Source organism: Haemorhous mexicanus, chromosome 3 (assembly GCF_027477595.1).
Source record: "Haemorhous mexicanus isolate bHaeMex1 chromosome 3, bHaeMex1.pri, whole genome shotgun sequence".
Taxonomy (NCBI): Eukaryota; Metazoa; Chordata; class Aves; order Passeriformes; family Fringillidae; genus Haemorhous; species Haemorhous mexicanus.
The window spans coordinates 98,152,429-98,175,097 of NC_082343.1; positions in this window are offsets into that span (position 1 = coordinate 98,152,429).

The following is a 22,669-nucleotide window of genomic DNA, read 5'->3' on the forward strand; positions in this document are numbered from 1 at the left end:
TTAAATGGAAATACTATTTAAGCTAGTAAATATTAGACCTTCTTTACAAATACACTTTAAAAGCCATTTCATAAAATTTATTGGATTGGTTTTACTTCTAATATCAGGCAAATATAGGTTAATACCTCTTGATACTGAACAATTGTAAGTCAACTAATCCACTTCTAACAGAAGTAACTTTTCTAGTTGAATTATGTCTTGATATATCAAGTTAATTATTTTATTCTTTGAGGAGGAATCACAGGAGATTTTGTAGCTGTTTGATTTGTATGCCTGATTCCACCTCTTAAAGGCAAGAGACATGAAAATATTAAATAATCAGAAACTCAAACATGGTTGTTACACTTCAAATAGATGTAGCATAGACTGGAAACTTGTTTGTGATAAGTGGCATTGCTAGTGAATATCACAAAGCATTCAAGCTCTTTCACATGTACGTACTCAGTTATCTAAAGCAGGATTTCTGTCTCCTTCCACTGGGACAGGCAACTAAGGGCAGCCACTCAAGGTAGCACTCATCCACAGTAAGGGAAGTATAATATAAAGAGAGTGTCTGACTTATTTCATGCACCTTCTGGAAAATACGTTTCTGCAAACTGCTGCTCTAGACCATTATTTATCTCTAGAGTTGCAGACTGTGTATCTCCCATAGATCACAGACACAGAAGATGAAGTTGAGTTTGCCTTACCCATCAGTGGGTGCTCCATTTCTTAGGAGGTAGTGGTGATGTCCTCATGGGGCTGAACTCCTAATTCCTGTATCTGACTGAGAACAGAAGGCAAACAAGCTAAGAAACCCTTCATTTTAGACCATGCATTTTTGCTAGTGCCAGATTCGTGGAAGTCTGGCCTCAGATCTGAGGTTTCAAATGCTGCTGTAGTGGTAATTGACAAATTAATAAATTAATAAATAAAACTGGCATTGACACTGTGTGGGACCTTCCTCCCTGAAATGTCCTGTGTCTGCACCACCTTTTCAATGGCAGGTTGTGCAGTGGGTTTGTCAGTGGAAAAGCTGTGTGTTAGTGTCCATTCACTTCCCTGGCTTCATTGCAATGTGGCCACTGACACTTAACTGGGAAATGGTTTTCCCTGTGCAGTGCAATGGCACTTCCCTATGGATATATTAGTGATAAAACAAACAGAAGGAGATATTAATGCTCGTCACATCTTTTCTCACCTTGGATAAAAGGCCTTTTCCCCTCCTAGTTATGAGGAGTCAATGACAACACAAAATAACACCCTCAAGCAGTCTTGCCTTTCATATGACTTTGTTGTTATTCTTCTAGAACTACTGAAGTTTAATAAGGAGGCTGAAAGGTAGTTTAATCAAACAGTAGATTAATAAGGTTCCTAAGGCTACATTCACTTCAGCCTTCAACTTCGTGTGTAATCATGAGATATGGAGTGTCACTGACTTTTAATCAGTGCCCGTGTCTGCAGTGGGTGTGTTTGTAAGCATAAAAAACAGCCCCAAAGGGCCCAAAAAGAGCTGTTTCTTCCCATCCTTAGCATCATTTTTGAAAGTGACCTTTTTAAAAGCATAAAAACCATTAATCCACACCTTTCAAAAAGGTTTTTAAGAACATCATGTAATCCACAGCACGCCACTGATGAGGGCCATCCTGCAAGGGGACACTGGAGTCAGAGTAGTCAAAGGAGGTGTCGGATGCCAAGCAGGGTGAGGGCTTGAATTAGCTCTTGGTGGGTGCTTCCATGTCTTTCCATTAAGAAACAAAGGTGAGATCCAGCTCAGCTGACATGAGCAAAGGAAAGTTTGGCCAAAACTGCTCACACCATTAGTTCTCAATACAGAGAGCAGAGACAGCTCCTAGGGAGGCCACTGCCACCTTGGCACCTGGCAGCAGCCTGAAGGTGCTTTGTGATGAGCTGAAGAATGGGGATGGTTTTCTTACATGTCAAAGTACTTAGTGTTTGATGGTTTTCTGTAATTTTCCTGACTAGGAGAAGGGACTGTGTCTCATTGCTGTTATTTAAACCAGAGTAAGGAAGAAATGTCAAGGCAGAGTTACCCTGCTGCTGAGAAAGACTTTTAATCTTTTTTTAAAAAGCAAATGACAAATTGGTTTGTCCTTTACTCTCTGTTCTTCAATAATGGATTACAGGAACTTGGAACTCTTGGCCCAAAAGGAATGGGGGCACATAAATCCAAAATTGCTGAAAGCTTGAACAGAATCATCACTGGATAGGAATAGCTCAAACATCATGTGCCTTCCCTGTCATAGCTGAGCCACAGTTCCTTTTTAAAAGTGAGCTCTGCCTCAAGGCAAAAGGAACCACACAAGGCTGTACTCTGCTCCACCAGGTGTTATTCAGCTGCACTGTGATAGATTCCTGGGGGGAGGAAGGGCAGAGGAATGGAACCCAAAACTTTGCTTCACTGTGACCCTCCAATTGCAGAAGAGCCCCTTGGCTGCTGCCTTGGGCCAAGACAACCAGAGTATGGCTGAGCCTTCAGTGAGGGTCCACATCTCTGCCCCAACTGCTGTCTCCTGCTCCCAGAGCTGCCTTGTGGCCCCTCTGAAGCTTGTGCAGCTGTGACTGACCCAGTGTGCCTGTCTGCCTGTGCACATAAGGGAGAGAGGGCAGGAGCAGGCTCCTGTGCTCAGATGCAGGTGGTGAACGCTGCAGCTGTGTTTTGTGCAAATTGCTGGCTCCATCCTGAGTAACCTGCAACCTCCCACCGGATCTTAGCTTTCATCTGCAGCACAGCACTGGCAAAGAGCCCTTTCATCAGGTAACTCGGAGTCCCCTTTTCAATCACTTGCCAGCTACATCCTGTTCATTAGCCCCAGAGCTCACCTGAGGGATTATTTGTCATGCTTCATCCCCAGCTGAATTCAGCTGTTTATTTGATAGCATAGAATCAAGAGGAGAAACTAAATAAACACTGTGAGTGTTTGCCCTGAGAAGGTATCTGCAATGTTTTTTGCCACTTTCCACCTTATTTTCAATTTTCCCGTAACAATTCTGCTGTTGCATGTGTGTCCCTGCATCTTCCTGCTTTTCCTTGCAAGCAAAAAGGCCCTGAGGCCTCAGCTGACCCTGTCTTGCAGAACAGCATGGGATGGGATGAGAGGCATCACTCAGCAAAGAACAAGGGAAGCAGAAGCAGCATCCCTCCCACGGGGTGAGAGGGGCTGTAAATCTCATCCGTGCACTGAGCCTGAGACCACACAGAACCCAGGGTGGCTCTAATGAGCCCACACTCCCACAGTCATGGAGCAAACCTGGCAACTCACTCAGCCTCTGGGTAGCTGTGGTTTAGCTGTGCAACTCAGTTCAGATTTGTGTCAAAGTGAAAGGAGGTTGAATGTAAAGAAACCCACTTTCAGTGGGCCACTAGCAGACTTTTTGGCTGTTTCTGTTTAAATCATACAGCTTGAATTCCACTTCATAGTTCCTCTCCCACATTAATTAGTCTCTTGCTGAACAGTGCACTAAAAAGCCCAGAGTTTGCTGTAGGATATCAACACTGGAGTATGATTCTGCACCTTTAGTTCACTAAACTTTAGTCGCTACATATTAAACATTCAGCCTGAGTTATTTCAATAGGTTCTGTCCACAGTGCATGAAAAAAATTACCACCTCCAGAAAAAACTCATCCCCTTCAGGAGATGTCAAGAAGAGGTGGGACAACTTCCCATTTAATGAGTGCCTCTCCCTGTACTGACAATGGACTGCACAACTTAGTGTCAGAAAGCTCAAGGCAGCAGAGACAAATCATCCCTCTTTCTACAAAAACATTCTGTTCCAATGATAGCAGTTTCCCATTGAAGAGAGACACTGAGACAGATAGTGAGTTCACAGGCACAATTTACAGGCTCTGTCTTTCAGAGGGAGTTACTGAGCTGCAGGATGCTGTTTCTGGGACAGGGAAAGCAGAGCCTGGGAACTGACCAGCCCCACTGTGGCTCACCTCTCAAATGGAGGCACCTGGAAGCCTCAGAGAGCTGAAACAGCACTGAGTAGGAGCAAGCTTGCACTGGAGAAGGAGATGTACTGGAGCCTGCCAGGTGCCAGAGCTGACCAGCATTTATGAAAAGAACAGTGAAGATGCCATGTCAGAGCATCCTCATGGGAAGTGAAAGGTCACAAAGGGCATTCCATATTTCCTTTGGAGACAAAGCCCTTGGCACCAAGGGCTGTCATTGAGCAACAGCAGCACTGCTAGACAGGAGTTTGGCACGTTTCTACTGACCATCCTCCCTGAAAATGGCAGGATGCCTTCTGCAGAGAGAACAGCTTGCAGGCACCCAGAAAACCGCACTGAAGGATCCACCATGAGGCCCATTCACAACCCCACTAGCTGCTGCCCTCCATCTCCCTGTTACAGGAACAGGGACCCCAGTCTGGTCACTCTTGTCCCTTCCAGAACCAGCTGTCTTGGTGGACCTTTCAGGGAAATGACCCTCATCTGCAATGTGTTCATGAGAGATGGCTCACTTTCTGCAATCCTGAAACAAAGGGATGGCCACTGCCTGCAGGCTGCAGGCTGGAGGTGGACTGAGGGCCAGGGTGAACCTGGCCGGATGTGCTGGCCCTGGGACGTGAGTTGTGGCCAAATCAGGAGGTGCCCATGCACTGCAGCAATCCCAGAGAGGCCACAATTAATTTCAACTGGAGTACAAATGCAATTTAACAAGTTTCCCAGTCTGTTATGTAGGCTAGGAGGGAACAACACAAAATTAATCATTTCTGGGTGAGAGCTGTAATCTGCAAACAAAAAAACCCCAACAAATCTCAAACAAACAAATAAACAAAAAGGAAAGTTCAGCTCAAAACTGTGCAGCTCTGTGTAAAATACACTTCAAATACTGTTTTGAGTCTTATTTAGTTCATCATTATTTTGCTACCTGAGCAACTTGTATATCAACTGACACAACATAAAATATCTGAAGTATTTAAAGTAGGATTGCAATTATTTTAGGTTCTTCCCATTGACAGTGGAGAGACATAAATGCTACTCAGTTCTTGGGTGAGACAGTCCACCCTCCAGAGGCACACATTTCTTTCCACTGATCATGGAGGGAGCCTACTGTGTCTGTGCTCCTGATTCAGGCATCTCATTTATGTTTTCATAGCTAGCTAGGATGAATCTGAGCCAAAATCAATCCACTTAAGTGTCAAATCTCCCACTGCCAAAGGTCAAACAACTCGTTCTTACAGCAAATGAAATCCATGGCTCTTAACGCTTGCTTTTCCCAAGCAACAAAGCCACAGTCACGAACAGCATCGCAGAATCACAGCATGGTTTGGGTGGGAAGGGACCTTCAGAGTTGGAGCTTCACTGTCACCCCCGCTATTTGATTAAAAAGTGAGTTGTGCTGTACCTCAGTCACCATGGTTCTTTTAAAGCTGGACTTCCTGTACTTACTGCAGTCTAACAGCCCTTTAAATGAAACATTCTTTTGCCAATACCTGTACTGAAGTATTATTTCCCCTAACACAATGTTTAACATAGAATGTTAATATGTTCTTTAATCCCAGGGACTGCTGAGAAGTTCTCAATAAATAATAATTTTCATTTCTTTTCAACACAGGCATCTATAAGTAATTGTGTAATATCGCTGAGGCTGAATTATCTGCAGATCTCTGTTGCACTGTAAATAAAGTACTGTATGTGCTTTGCACTCTCAGATCTGAACTGGTGCCAAGGACTTGAAATCATCCGCTTCACTGCGAGAGGATGAGAAAAGGACAGGGTTTATGGATAACAGGGCTCAGGTTTTATATTAGAGTCCAATTAGGGACTCCAGCAGTTGTTTCAGTTCCTCACCTGCAACAGGCAGGTAACAATATTTCCTTTTTCTTACTTTTCTGCTCTGACCATGGCAGCAGGAGAGGGGCGGGTGGCTGCCCTTCCCATGCAGGCAGTGTCCCCATGCAGGCAATGTGTTGTTTGGGTGCCAGACTCTGATGGACCACAGCCTTCTCTGCTGCCCAAGGAAAATGCCTTAGGAGTACTTTAGGATCTGGCTGAAGAAGTCACAGAGTCATTAGTGGTTATAGCTGAAGTTCTTGAAGACTGGGGGAGGTCCCAGAAGACTGAATATAGGGCAAAAATCTTCCAAATGGCAAAGCCTAGGATCACCACTTAGTAGTGCTCAAAAACCACTCAGCAGTACTCAAAAAATAGTCAGAGCTATCTGCAAACCCACAAGAAAATAAAAGGATAAAAAGCAGCAATCGTGTTTATCAGGAATAAATCATGTGCAACCAACCCAATTTCCTTCTCAGACAACACTGCAAGGTGAGCAAGCATCATAATGTAGGTGGAAAATGTCATTCTTACATGCAAACTGGGGGAAAACACTATTAAATGAACTTCAGTAATGAGATTACAAGCCTTGTTCAAAAACCTACAAAGAATGAAGAGCATTCTTTGAGTGTCTGGGAAGAAATTATAGAATGGACTTCTGCACTCTGCTGTGAACGGGGGCTGCCTGATATTTTTACTAATGACTCATGGTATATGAGTGGGAATGCATAAAACATCAACCTCAGAAGGTCTCTGGGTGCCAAAAGACAGGAGCAGAATTCAGAATGATCTAAAATCTGCCAAGTGCTCTAAGATCAGCAGCGGGATTCAGGAGGGACAAGCACAAAAACTTGATGCTTTGGCAGAAGCATCAGCTGTGTGAACACAGGATGAGGAGCAAGGCAAGAGTGATGGAGCGAATCACAGCACTAGGCAGCAGTGTCAAACACTTGCAGGGGTCACTGTCATATTTTCTGGAAAAATCACTTCACTCAGGATTTCTGTCCTGGGAAGCTGAGAAACCTCAGAGAAAAGGGGAAGCAATAATTATCTGATTTGCTTCTCCTATGTTTTACGTCTTTGGAATGTGTTTGGACATTGTTTACCAACAGGTGGTTGTTTCATTGTTTTCATGTGAATTGTTTTGCCTTAATGGCCAATCACGGTCAGGCTGTGTTGGGACTCTGGAGAGAGTCATAAGTTTTCATTATTATCTTGTTAGCCTTCTGTAAGTATCCTTTCTGTATTCTTTAGTATAGTATTCTTTATTTTAATATAATATCATATCATAAAATAATAAATTAGCCTTCTAAGAACATGGAGTCAGATGAATCATTCCTTTCTTGCCACAGGGGACCCTGTAAATGCAATACAGGAGTGGGAAGCAGCTCCATGGGGATGTCAGGAGAGGGGGGTGCAGCTGGAAGGGATGTGAAGGAATCTTCTTGCTTTGTCCAGGGCTGGTGAAGTCTCAGCAAAACTGCTGTTTCTCATTCTGAACCACCCTTCAAGGAACATGTGCAGCAAGTGAAGAGAGCTCAGAAGAAAGTTACAAAAGTAAGAAGCACAGAAAATGTGATCTGCACAGAAAGTGAACAAACTGGTAGCTTGGAAAAGGGAAGTCTGATACATGCCACAGACGTGACCATCTCCCTAGCAGTCCTGACAGTGGACACTGTGCCTGCAGAAGGCACCTCTGCTGACTCACAAAAAGCAGGTGCTCTTTCTTGGTGGCCTTGTAATGCTCTTTGTCACAAAGCCAAGGCCACCCTGCTTGGCAATGCCTTTGTGGATGCATAATACACATCTGTGACACAAAAATACGCTGGAGACAGCTGGTTCAGACAGGAAGCTCAGGGGTGCTCTGTTACCCTGGAAGTTGCCAAAACAGCAACCAGATCTTGATACTGCAGGGTCACCAGAGAGAGTATGCCACCAAACATGCAAGTGGGGTTGAGCCACCCCAGTAGTTTTCTTGGATGCCACAGGTTGGCATCCAGGAACATAGATGTGCATGGTTACACTGCCAAGTGCTTTCAAGGGTTGTCTGAAAATGGTTATTTTGTTTTCAGTTTTATTTAGTAAAAGATGTTCCAGCAAAATTGATCTCTTGCTGTTCTGCTGTCTCTGAGTGGGAGAGGGTCCATAATATTGGGGGGTGAGGGTGGAAAAGAAAGCTTGGCTTACATTTGTTAATGCACTGAGACCAAAGCCATGATTTTCTACTTGAGGTGCCTTTCTTCAGGTACCACAAAGCCTGACCTCATGGAAATGAGCTGTACCCTGCCATGAGAGTAACCTCTTCTCCCCATAGTGCCAGGGGGAAGAAAATAGACTGCAGAGCAGCCCAGTGGGTCTGCAAGATACTACCTCCAGCTGAGGCAGCTACTCCAAAATATCTGAGCTCCCATCAGCACTTGAGCAGTCCTGATCACTCAGGACCCACAAGTCAGTGGAAACTTCTTCCCAGCACATTCATCCTTCAAAAGCTGGTGCCTTTGGATGCACATCTGAAGAGAAGCAGATGATGCCATTCATCCCCAGAAGTCCAGTAGTCAAAGCACCTGTCTCAGCTGTGTGTCTTGGATGTAGCACCAAACTCATCACCAGGAGTGCTGTATCCGCAGCCCTGGATACCTCCCAGCCCCAAGAGGTGTCCCCAGAAGCAGGCTTGGGGATGAGGCAGGTTCCTGCTGTGGGACAGCTGGGTGTAAGAACACCAAGGGGGCAGGAGCAGGACCAGGAGCATGTCTGTAGGTGAACAGCTAGCATGGGAAAGAAGGACAAAAACTTTAAACCACAGACCTCCTAGCATCTGCCCTGCTCTTCCTACGGCTCCCCAGCCAAATGTAATTAACCACTGAGAACAGACTGACTGAACTTCAGCATAAATATTCTATCAAATGTCATCAATTCTCCTTCCCATTATAATTTCTGAGATAGAGCCGTGATCTTGTCTGCACTCTGTAGAAAATTGTTTGCAGGTGGTAAACAACCTCCATTATCTCCAGTGCCCTTCCCTGCCACATCCCAAGCAAGTCCCACACAGCAGGATTGTTCAGCTTGGCAAGTCTGCCATCACACAGGCAGGTGGATGGAGGCAGAGGTCTCATGCCTACGCTCACCTCCCCCTGTCCCACACGCGGCTTGCTGGACCCATGACAAGTCTTTAGCTTTGGACGTCTGGTCTCAGAGGTCACAGCTGCACACCCACAGCAAGCCCTCTCCTGAGGCACCTCAGGTAAATCTCCATGGCATGAGCCCTGCCTTGCCTGTTGGCCAGAAGGTTAAGATGGCCCAGTTTTGGTGCAGGAGCCCGGATCTGGGTACATAAGAGGTTCATACTTCTGACATTTAACATACCATGTGGGAGGAGGAAAGCTGCCTCTGATCCATAGCATAACCACTGTGCCCTGAAATTTCATAAACTATGCACACTGCTATTTTTTAGGTAAAAGCATAATAATTTTATGCAAATCTCTGCTCTTTTCAGTACTGTTTTTCTTCCCATTCTGGAGTTTTCACTTTTGCCACCTTGTCCATCTTGTGCCCAGCTCTGGTGTTTGATTAGAAATACATGTGATTTCTTTTGGTTATTCTCATTGTTGCACATGGTCCAATTCAGTAGCCTGATTTATTTATTTGTATCAACCATTCAATATCATGCAACCTAAATAACATTTTATATGCCTAAGGTAAAGTTAATTCAATACCATAAACCCCTGGTTTCTTTTTAGGAGTGGAGCTTTTATTTCATATCATATTGATCATCAAGAGACAAAATGTTAATGCAGGTTTCCTCTGAACTGTTCCTATAGCATCAGTGTGGGGGAAGCATAAAGATGAATATAGAAGAGAAACTATATTTCTTTCACAAATTTACATACAAGTAAAAAAAGGTTAAGAATACGTAGTGAAAAGTTCAATTTTTCTGTTTATCTCCTGTTGAACTATAGCTCTTCTTTTGACCAGCTCTAGAGGAACTCAATGGATCGGGTAAACATAAGACCAAAACTATTTTTGACAGTGTTTTGAAATACACTGGTCAGCTTTTGCAGCTGGACGTAGTGAGAGATTTAGGCAGTTGGTGTCAGAACTGGCGTAATTTTATCCTACCTGCAAAATCCAGTCAATGCCCTTGCCCTGTTAAATGTAATTTCCTCTATGCAAGCCCTCACTAAAACATAAAGTCAGTATGAATGAGCTCTCTGAGTGAGCACAGCCACCCTGCAGCCAGCAGCATACTAGGAAAAAAACAGGTCTGGAGCTCAGCATGTCCTGAGGATCTATTTTGATTCCCTCTACATAATTTTTCCATGTTGCTCCAGTGAGGCTCTTCTGTTCTGAAAAATTATGTTCATGGTTCATTTTAAGTGATCTCTGGTGACTCATAACCTTGTTCTTTGAAACACCTCAATCTGAATATCTATCACTGAAAGGTATTTGAAGGCAGATTTCCAGACAAGGTCCTAAACCATCCCTGTTACATGCATGTGTTCACCCACCCCCCTTTGCAAATTCCTGCATTTAAAAAAACTTTTTTTTTTTTTTTTAATGCACAATTATTTTTTCCTAATCAGGAAACTTTCCCAAGGTAAGAACAAGTGAGGATTTGGTCAACCCCTTGTAGCTGTGCTTATAAGAAAAATGAAGAAGTGGAAGAGAGCAGAGTCCTGCAAATGCAAATAGATCACCTCTTAGCCCCAGCTGCTTATCCTTTTAAGTCCTATGAAAACTGTTGTGTTAGCAAATTTAACTTTTCCTTCTTTTGACAAGGGATGAGGTATATTCTTCTTTGGGAGCCTGCCTGGGTATGACTCCCATATACCAGCTGAGCACATAACAAGGCTGAGTGATTTAGACACATGAATCATCTTTCTATCAATGCCAAAAAACTTCCTCATCTGTGGAACAACTTACGGGGAATAAGGTAATATTTGTCACTTTGAAACAACTCTAAATATCTTTAAAGAAGTCAGAGGCTAGCAAATTGATGCAAAAGCTCCTGGGTGAGGCTCCTTCTGGTGTGCTGTGGACTCCCACTCCAACTGTGCACATAACACATCCTGCTGGCTAGTGTGCCCGAGGAGAGCGTACAGAGGAACACGTGGAGTTCTGCAGCCCTATGAGATGCTAGGGCACAGATGTGAGGGCCAGGCTTTCTGTGGTGGCCCAGTTTGCTCCTTTACAATATACAGAATCCGAAATTGCACCAAGGCTATAGCTGTGGAGAGCAGCTTTGCAAATGAAATCCACACACAAGTGCCATAGACCAAAGCCTGCTCCATACCGTGGAAGGACAGGGGATTTCTCTGGTGGATTTGTGTTTCAAGTACTTCTGTGAACAAAAGGAGAGGGTGTGTGTTGGTTTATTGCTTCGCTCTGGACCTTCATTCCAATTTTGGACATTTGGATTTAGCATATGTAGGTAAGTTCTGATTTAAGTGTATATCCTTATGTCACCAATATATTTCTTTAACTGCTTTACTATTTAATATTAATATTTAATATTTAAGCTCAGGTAGAACTCTGCAACACCCCTTCATGCAAGCACATGTCTTATGAAATTCCTCTGTGTTGAAACAGCCCACAAACTAAAGAGAGATTAGTTGGGATAACACAAAAAGTCCCAGGTCCTGCAGTGAGACACCAATCTCCAGTATAGTTTTCCCTACATGGAGCCTTCTTTTGTCAGAACCTCAGTATGTACCATCCATAAGAATGACAGTCCCCAGTAAGACTCGGTGGCACCAATGTGTGCCAAACTCACGTTGTTAAAACACTGGGTGAGAGATGTTTCCTGCTGTATTATGGCTGGGACTGCCTGCAAATGCACACCTACCCTTCCTGTGCGTGCTGCAGCCCTACCATGGGGTTGACCACATGCTCACTTGAGTTGGTCCTGGTGCTACAACATCACTGGGAGGTTTTGGGGTGTGTTCAGGGAGGAGAGCCAACATGGCACCCACCACCACCCCACAGCTGTAACAACAACTCTCTGAGGTGGTCCCAGAGCAGCACTGTGAGCCAAGATCCACCCCCATATAACAAACACATCCTCACGCTGTCAAACCTACTGGCAACATATGGATGGGTGGTTATTATAGGAAGGATTCAAGGTAACAAAAACCCATCAGGAAGTTTTCCTATATACTTAGTTGCATAGTAAGTATATAACTCTATATGTGACCCATTCAGAAGGATTTTTCTTTTACACTTAGTGGTATATCCTTTGGGGTAGGGCAGGGGAATATATGGGGATACACTGTAATTAATCTGTAATTAATCTATAAGCAGATGATAACTCTCTTTAGTGGCAGATTGTCAGAGAGAAACACTAAAATGAAGTGTGACTCTATGAGACATCACAATTTGGGGGAGTCTGTTAATAAGCTCCCTTCAAAGGAATAGCTGACTGGCGTCACAGAATACAAAGCAGGAGGCAGTGCAGTTTGTGGGATGAACTCTACAAGGCATCTCAAAATATTCCAAACTTAAATAGCTCCAGCATTTCTCTATCAGTTTTGAAATATTCAAATGTTAGTCACACTGATTCAACCCCACTGAATTTGTCAGCACCCTGCAGAGGTACCAGAGGGAATCACTGGACAAGGCAAACCTTCAGCATCAAAACTGATATGAAATTTTTCATCACTTGCACCTCAGCACTCCACAGGCAGCAGAGAAGGTCTGCTGACCATGACTGTCCTGGTGTTGACCTTATTTAGTTTGGATTAGGGCCTAAATTCATGCAAATCTGCCATCAAATCAACATTACAAACGCCATAGTTTTGTGTTTAATTCTTGAATTCTCCAGATGGATTTTTTTCTTATGTTGTATAGTTGTTTCTGAATATCAATAATGAAAAAATTGGACTAAATGTTATTTAGCAATCCACATTTTATGTGCAATTACTTCCTGATCCTTCTAAGAGTATGAACTTTAGAAGAAAGAAAGAAAGAAAGAAAGAAAGAAAGAAAGAAAGAAAGAAAGAAAGAAAGAAAGAGAAAGAAAGAAAGACTCCTGCCAATTTAAATGAAGAAACTGATAGTCCTGTCATAAATTCACCTAAAAGCAGTTCTGTGGAACAGCACAGAGGAAAATACACACCATAAATAAATAAATAAATAAATAAATAAATCATAATAAAAAAAGACCAGTGTGATCAGATGAATGTTGGTGCAGTTGGAGACTGGGAAATCAATCAATGCTCTTGGCTGTCTGTACACATTTCTGCCTGTGCCCAGTTGCCCAAAGCTATTTCTCAAATTCCCATCTGAAACCTCCGCCACCCCTACACCATCCTTTGCATAATAACTATCACTGTCTTTTTTCTAGAGAATTCTCAGTGATGTCTTCCTGCAAGAGGCAACTGCAGTGATAGTTGCTATCTTGAAAGTCTGAAAGAGCACATTTGTGCAAGAAACACTTTCCAAGCACTTCAGAAAATCAGTTTTTCAGATGTTTGTGTGGAGGCAGCCTCACAGCTCTGAAGATGATGTGCATGTCCTTATCCCAGGACATAAATCTCTGGGAAGTCTCCTACCAGCCAGCACTCTCAGGGAAGGAGCCATATTCAGAAAATCTTTACTCAATATTTCATTTTTGTCTGAATTATTTCCTGGGAACTAAACACAATCTATAGAAAGAAAATAACAAACATCTGGGCAAATATGTCAGGCAGGGATGTCCTGCAGCAGTGGGGTAACATTAAAAGAGCTGCTACATAATACTGTCATTGCCACCTACATATTTAGGTTGAAAATGCAATTTATGCAAAACCAGTACTAAAATGAAGAGATGCAAGAGCTGGTCACCACAGTGTTAATGCCCTTTTTAAAGTTTTAAAAAAGGCACATTAGGGCACCTCTGCTCTCCTTGTCCCTCCTCTTCAGGTGTTGCACTGCAGTCTTTCCAGATAGTAACAAAACTGCTTGGCACTGCAAGGCACAAGCCAAATCTGACAGATCCACTCATGCATTTCAGCTGAGGGGTTTATGCATACATATAGCATTATGTCTAATAATAACAATACAAATACTGTATTATGTACATACAATGCATATAATGCATATACTGTATATTATATGCATGTTATTAGGTTAAATGTATAAATATAAAATATAGTCATATAAAGCATAGCAATATATGTCTATTATATGACATATATATTATGTAAAAATACTGTACATGTTACCTAGCAATACATGTCTATTATATGACATATATATATATATGTTACTTATACAAACTTACATTGCATGTATACTGTATACTATATACTATAGTATATCTTTACATATGAATGTCATTATATATTTGTTATTTTATAAATGTATTATTTACATGATAAAACATATACATATATTTATGCTTCATATAAGTAATATATAAAATGCGTTTGTGTATTTATCAGATGTGATTTTGTGGTTTATATTATCAATGTATTTATATGACTTAAAAACATACAGCAATTTAACCGCATCTACTATTGTTATGTTGTAACCACTGAGTATTTACGTGTTCCCGCTGAGACGCAGCCCCCGCGTGTCCTGAGGCCGGGGTGGCAGAGGAGGACAGGCGGCAGCTCCGGGGCCTCGTGTGTTCCCCCGTCCCTTGTGCCTGCCTGTTGCCGGCAGTGCGGCCCCAGCGGCCCCCCGATGCCCGTGGGACCGAGCCAGCACCGCCGGGCCGGGCCGGGCCGGGGAGCGCCCGCGGCCTGCGGGGAGGAGAGGGCCGGGCGGGGGCTGCGGCCCCGCTGCTGCCGCCTCGCTGGGAGCGCGCTGGGCGGGCGCTGCCTCCCGCCGGGAGCTGAGCTCCAGCTCGGATCTGTGCACGCCGTGATCCCCGCCAGCCCCGCTCTGATCCGCACCGGCCCAGGCCAGAGCCAGGCCCCGCTGGGCCGCCCGGCACGGACACAGCTCCTGGCTCCGGGGACAGCGGCACCGCCCCGGCCTTGCTCGGGGCCAGCCAGAGCCACAGGCAGCCTTTTGGGCTTCATTTTGAGGCAAAAAGGTCGCTTTCTTACTTCTGTGTGTTATTGTGTAAAAAAAAAACCAACGAAGACAAACCTTTTTCAATGATTTCCAGCAGATTTTGCCAAAGTGTTCTAGTTCAATGTCATGGTCTTCAAGCGCCCATCATGTTGGAGGAATCTGGATCACCGATGTTTGAGGCTTTGGCAATAGTCTTTGAGAAGGGAAACTCACTGTGTTTCATACTGTTCACCTCAGGTTAACTTTTGATTTTGGACTCTTATTTAATCTACTACAAAAAAATAGCAATGCAGTTGGCTCAACTTAGGGTCATAAAACCAGTCAGTGTTTTTTACTTCTGACCAATATGAAATCAAAAGCCATTCAGGAGGAACTTCCTTGCCAGTTAGTTCACCTTACAGCACTTCTGTGCATCTTATAAATGTAATATACAATTACAGAGCTTACAGAGCTCCTTATAGCATGCTTGCTTCATTTTGTAGAGCCTCTTCTTTACCTGACAGCACTTCTGTAAAAAGCAGCTGAAGAACTGATAGCAACTTGCAGTTTAATTTTACTCAGGACTTCACGAATGGCACATCCTTCCTGAGGGCACTCTGAGGATGGAGCCAGTGAGCTGAGCCAGAAGGGTTAAATGACAGTGAGCTCAAGTGCTCCAAAGCTAGGGGTTTATGAATTCCCTTCCAGGGCACTATCCATCTGCTACTTATCCAGAACCTCCGGACATCAACAACAGTTCTGACATACAGCTCCTGGAAAGTGTATACACATGCACATCCCTATATGAACAGATAATTATTTGGGATTTTATCTATACATCTATATATAAAACCTCAAAATGTGAGCCTAGTTTCTTGCTAAGACTGTCCCCAAAATGCAAGTGAGATGCCATGTGACAGGGATTTGAGCTACCAATAAAAACAGGAAAGCAATCCCCCCAAAACACCATGACCATGAATCTGCCCAACACCCCAGCTGTGCTAGAGCTGAAGCTCTCTTGTGCTTAAAGTAATTGTAAGACAGAGCAAGAGTGTTTTATGGGCTGGTGTGGCAGAAATGAGAGCACCCTCAGCAGAGCCCACAACACCAATGCACAGTCAGGGCTGTCACTTGTGGGGGGAGTCAGTGAACTGCTCCTTTCCAAAGGGAAACAGGAAAAAACACCAGTACACAGAGCCTAGAGAAACTGAAGTCAAAACAGGAACTAGAGTAACACTTGAGAGGAAGGAAGAAATAAAATAAACTTTCATACACAGCCCAGCAGGGAAGGAAGCTGGGAACCTATGCTGTCTTGTCTGTTACTCCTGCTTTCAGCAGGAAAACAGTTGCATCACAGAGCCATCTGGATCCATCAGCCATTTCTCCATCTATCTGGTAAAAAATTATTTCAAGGTATGGCTTTTCTTAAATTAATGAGCTCCTGCAAGAGAGCACGCTAACCTGACACAGCTGCAGAGGTCTTCTAAACAAATACAAATGATTCTTTAGGATAAAATTTTTAGTTGTTTATTTCCTTTGTCCACTCATCTTGGAATACTAATTAAAATTAATTGTTGAATAAGTTATTCCTATTGTTTTCTCAGGCCTTTGAGCTTGATGCTGTTCTCAGGATTATGGACCTGTAGGCACACTATCCTCTGAAGTTATTATGTGTTAGCTACAGCTCAGGAACAGATAACCTGTAAAGTTTCACTCCATGGTAAATATGAAACTGCCCAGCTCTCAGCAGAGAGCAGCAACACATCAGGAGCTACCGTGTGTTTCCCATTGGCAAGAGATGTGTATTTGGGCAGTTAGTGTTAAGCAGTTGAATGGAAGTAGCTTGTCAGTCCCTGGGCTGTTGATGTGCTCAGCTACATCAGTGTGATTCAGGGCTGGTCCCTGAGGATGGTGAGTGAAATCCACCTCTCAGGAGCACAGTCTGCTCTGAAGAGAAGCACTTGTATCTTGCTGCCTTAAAGGATCCTGTTGTGTTTGCCTTGAGCTGAAATATTCAGCACGCCTTGCTGTTGCCAGGATGCTTCAGTGCTGTCCTTGCTCCTAGCAAGAAGGCACAAGAGCAGGAATGTTCACTGTCTGCATGAGGGGTCCCTTTCCTTGACTTTTGCCATGAAGAAGGAAAAAGTGATTTAGTGTAGGACTGACCACTACAAACTCTTATTTTTCTGATAACAGAAGGACTATACAAATGATTTCCCAATACACCCTTCTCTTCCTTGTGCTACCCCATGAGGCCATACTGCTCTTGCTCTCCCAGCCTACTTGATGCTTTTTTTCTTCTGGCACAGTGGCACAAACAGCTGCACTGCAATTAAATACCTGAACTCCTGCATTTGGGATTAGATCCAAATAGTACTTTAAATTAATTCCTGCTTAAGCTTTCCTACGTGGCCCAGTGGTTTGGCCTGCACTCTGCTATTTAGTTGCTGTACTCCATAAAAAAGTGTCACACTGGAGGATAATTTCAGAAAAGATCTGCAACTATAGGCCTACATACACTCCAAGAAAATTCTAAGATCAGGACGCAACCCAGGATATTTGGCACATGAAACCTTCCACTGAGTGGCCAAGGCTGAAATTCTCTTCCAGTTGGAGCACTAAGTCACAATTCCCACCTTGTAATATATGTCTTTTTGGGTAAAATTCCTGTATAAGTGCTTCCCTGAGCCAGCATTGTGCTCAGGGAAGATCATCAGATCCAGATGAATGCTTTGGCTCTCCTCTGTCAGCACAGTTCCTTAAATGTGCAGGAGTGATCTAATCTTATCTAATCTTACCAATCACAATAGATCAATTGAATCTAATCACAGGTTAGGTTAGACACCTGGAAGAGCTGTGTTAACCAGTCACCTCTTCTGACAAGGTGCTACAGAGATCAGCTGGGCTGCTTCTTTCTGATTGCTCACATGTGTTTGGGGAAAATATCAGTGAAAAGCTGCAGGCTTCAGCTACTGGTCCCACATGATGGGAAAGCTGCAGTAAAACATCCCATACTGGCACCGTTTTTTGAACAAAATGGTCAGCTTTGCAAATGCCCGTGAATAAACTGGCTATTTCCTGCTCTAATAGATATGCTGAACCTGTGAAATATTGGTTTGAGGATGGAGGGCTTAGGGGAACACTGAAATTGTCTGTCAGTCACCCTGTCATTGCTGTTGATGGGTGGTAATGAGAAAACAGGCTATACGTTTCTGTCTGTAAAGTGATGGGTTTTTGAACTAGTATCAGGAGACTATGAATAGGCTTTGCCTTCCTTGACTGCAGAATAGACTAAAGATATTTTTATTTGAATACATATCAATTATTTTTGTTATGGAATTCCCTATAGCAACCTGGACTGCCTCACAGTCTAACGTGATGTGTAACAAATTGAACTTGTTGCTCAGGGCTCAAGAACTCAGAATAAATGATTCTGTCCTTCTGAGACCCATTTCTTACAGCTGGAAGTTATTGAGGAGTGCCTACTTATTTAAAAATTTGTGGTTGTGGTATGAACTGTTAAGGGCAGAGAAATTCCTAATGATTGCAGGGAACTGACAAAATGTGTAAGTTCTTTTTGCGTGTTTAATTGAATACACAGCTGAGCACATGTAGGTGCAACCTGGCCAACTGGTGTGTGCTCATATGCTTGGAAGCCCTGCAGTCTATCTGACTGGTTTGGTTTGATTCCTACAAATGCTGGCTGAAGAGAGGTCAGCTCTAGACTGGAAAATCAAGTTTCTAAGGGTGAATGGCATTCAAAACCAGCTCATAGTGGGGCCCACTCACAGGAGTATAGGATGTAATTTGAGGTATGATCTACCTTTAACCTGCACACTGTCCAGGTAAAAGTAGCATCATCTTCCCTGTGGTACTCAGCACTATTTGAAGATACAGCATGTTATGCAGAGACACAAAAATACTCTGAGTTTGTCATGAGGCAGTATAGCAGATAGGGGGAAAAAAAGTAGTTTAGATTAAAAGCTGAAAAAATGTCAGCTTTTATGAATCCCACCTCTCTTGGAGTAAAAGGAAAAAGAATTACCATTTTCTAATCATAGAAAGGAAATGTCATATAGTGAAGTTCCTTCTTCCTTATGAGTGTATCTCCCTAAAAGCTCCCAGGCCATACAAGGGGCAGTAGAGAGCTCTTCTGGACCCCTATTCCTTATGCTAATATAAAATTATACTTATTAATGCTTTGATATTTATTTTTTCCTCAAACTACAGTGTTTGGTTTTGGGCAGGTTTTTTGTGACTAACTTTACACATTCTCTTTTTCTTTTTGGAGAAATTATTTCTGTTCACTGGAGTGCTGGCTACCGTATTCAACAATTAATAATTGTGGGATAACATGTTCCTTGGATATATGCTCATACAATTTTTGATCAGTGAGATTGTTTTCACTTGCAGAAAAACTACTCACTTGAGGCTTGTATTACTGTGTTTTGTTTTGTTTTGTTTTTTTCTGACACCAGGAACAGAGACATAAGTTAATGTTGAGATCTTCTCTATAGATCTTACCTCTCCCATTGCAGCAGATTGTTTACATTTCATTCTCAGCAGAGCATTATGAATGCAGGGAATAATCTGCTAAGATAATTAGGGATCTGGGATTTAGCGAAGCAATAAACACGTGAAAGCAACTTGTAAACTTTTGTAGCTTCACAGCTGAGCTCTCCCCTTTACTACTTGTATTAATTAGAATGTGTGTAAACCAAATAAATATAAATGTCAGCAGCAGCAGTAGTTAGCAGAAATGTAAATGTGCTTCACTTCCCTTCTCTGCTATATTTTCTCCTGATTTTGCTACAAAGGGACAGTAGCAAAAGGACCACATTATTTCTTTCCTCTTTGTTGAAAGGAACAGTGCAAAGCAGAAAGTTTTAAACAGGAATGAGAATGATAGAGAGGAAACAGAGCAGGAATTGGTAAAAAGAAGGGAGGAAAAAATAATTAGATCTGGGAAAGAAAAAAGCCTCTTCATACCAATACTTGTTCCAGGGATTACTATATGATTTACTGCATATTTACCACATTTAAGATTTCAAATGGATCAAAAAAGCTGAGAGTTGGGTATCATTCCTTCTGGTGATGAGATAGGATCTGGGCAGCTGGTTCTTCACTTGTCCTTCAGATTATGGGCAGTGCTCCTGTCCCTCACAGCTGGCAAAGTCTGTGTTACCTACATGTCCATTCTCATGAACTTTTACATGGCTAGTGCATGGCCTATATTGATAGGATATGTGGTTCACTGTCTTACCACATATCCTATCAACCACACAGAGGTTGGCAGGATATGTGGTAAGACAGTGAAATCATCCTATTTTCAAGTTGTCTCATCCCAGTTTCTGATGAAAGCTTGCAGTATGAACTATGGTTTCATTTCAACGAGCAAGAAATAAAAATCTCATGTAGTGGCCACAGATTCTTCACACTGCAACTCCCAGCAAAAGAAGAGGTTTAAGAGTTTCTGCTAAACGCAGGATGAGTAAGTCTGTGCCTTGGCCTGGGCTGCATTGAGGGCTGTGTCACCACTGCCAAGCTTTGACAGAGCTACAGGCAGTTTCAGCAGAACTTGCAGTTTGGATGACAAAGTTTTCTGATTTCAAATTAATGGGCAACTTTGAAATACCCAAGAAGAGGCCTCAAATGCATCAGATCTTATCTCATGTTTTCATTCTTTTCATTATAAGAATTTTCCTTGTGTGCAGTGATCTGTGCACCCTACTCCATAGGAGAAAATGATGACAGTCAGCTATTTCTTGGATATGATTATGTTTATTGGCAAATAATGTTCTCCTAAGCACGAAAATCATACAGAGCCAATTTCCCTTTTCATATTTCAACCCTGGTGTTCAGCTAGCATTCTGTCCAAAAAGTGGTTTTCTGGTTTTCTTTCTGACTTACAAACATGAATTTTTCTGTCTGCATGGCTTTCTGCTGAAATTCTGCCTGTTCTATAAGTTGCACACACATATAAATCCTGAATTAATTAATTCCCAGTGTTAGTGTTTATAGTCAGTCTAGTCCTTGGCAGTCACTACCATTGCTTTAGGTCTGGCTGAGCAGTGGGACACTTAATTGTTTGCTCATTTAGTCTGAAGAGAGAGCAGCCAGCATAACCATAAAACCCAGAGAGAATTTTATGTGACCAGATTGAAAAACAAAGATGTATTTGCTGGATTTCACCCAACCTCCTGCAAAACAATGCTTCAGCAGTGCATGAAGAGGAGAACTGCCATCTTCACAGGGTAACGGGGGGGGCTCAGTGAGTCTCTCGGGTAGAGAGCACAGATCCCCTGCCTCACCTGGGGGCTTTATCCTGACATTATCCCCAGCTCTTCTACTGCTGTGGCTTGCTCCTGCCACCATCCATTCCTGCCAAGGCAACCGTGTAATTTAAAAAATGAGTTTAAAAATGTTAAAAACTATTTAAAGCACTTTAAAAAAAAAAAAAAGGAAAAATCTTCTGTGTGGAAGTAGTCCAGTGAGCAATCATGCAGATATACCTGAGGAGCACAGCCAGGCTAGGGGCACTGGGTAGCCTAGGCTTGGGTGATGGGCATGGGAACAGGTTAAGCCAAGCATTGCCATCTGCAGTGAAACTGGTACATGAAACTTAGGAAGAGGAAAAACTTGGGTCTTACTTCCCATACCAGTTTTGTGCCTCAGGTTGCCCATCCCTGTATTTCTGAGGACCACCTTAAGACGTCGTTAAGATTATGAAAAGCTTTGAGGTTCCTGAAAAGAAGACAATACCATTTATAACAGGAGTTTGTTTACTTCTAATACTTCAGGTTATACATCAATAGGACTGTTTCTGCCACTGCAGTCACTCTGTGAAAATACTATATAAGTGCTTCCTCTAAATAAATGACTAGATGAAGGAATATAATTTGCATAATTACTTAATATCTATAATTTAGCATTTTCAATGCCCATTAACTTATAATTCATGACAGCAATTTATTCCTCTGTACCCATCCACTATTTCTCTCTCAGCTACAAATAGCAGTGGCCTATTTTTGGCCAGCCCTAGTAAAGAAATTAATAGACTGACTTTGTGATTATTTATTACTTGTTGGCCTTCTAGCAGTAACTGTGAGAGTCCCAACAGCCTGACATCAGTCTTTTGACAGGTGTAGATCTTGCCTTTTTCATCTTGAGCTCAGATTTAGAGAAAGCTCAGCCTTCCCATTGTTGCCCTGTGCTATTATTTTACTACAGACCTAAGTGTTCATGGAGCTGCTAATATCACATGCTGTAAGAGCATCTGTTGGAGAGCCAGTGGTGTCTCCCTGTGAGGGCAGTGGAGAGAAAGTCTCTTCTAGTAAGAGCTTCAGACCATCTCAGCTCAGGTCTTAATCTCACTTGTCCTTCAAGAGACTGCTGACTGTGGAGAAGGATAGTTACCCAAGTTCAGAGCACCAGTGCCTTTCCTTCCATGCTTTTTGACACCAGGAATCATTGAATGACTGAGGTTGGGAAAGGCCTCTAAGGTCATTGAGTCCAACAACTAACCTTACACTGCCAAGCCCATGACAAAAACATGTCCCTTAGCCCTGCATCTACACGGTTTTTTGAACACTTCCAGGGATAGTGACTCCACCATTTCCCTGGGAAGCCTGTTTCAATGTTCGACCACCCTTTCAGTGAAGAAATTTCTCCGAAGTTCCAATCTAAATCTGTTTTGCTACTAGAAAAGATATTCACTGTAATATATACAACAAAAAACTGGTTAGCTCCTTCAGTCCAGCAGCATTTCTGTTCCAGTTGGCATCTCGCTGTGGAGCTGCGTGAGGCAAACAGGGTAAACAAAAGCTATAAAGGACCTCCTGGGCAGTGTCCTTCAGGCACAAGGGTGCAGAGCTGACTCCATCTGCTTTACACTGCCTGGAGAGTGTTACA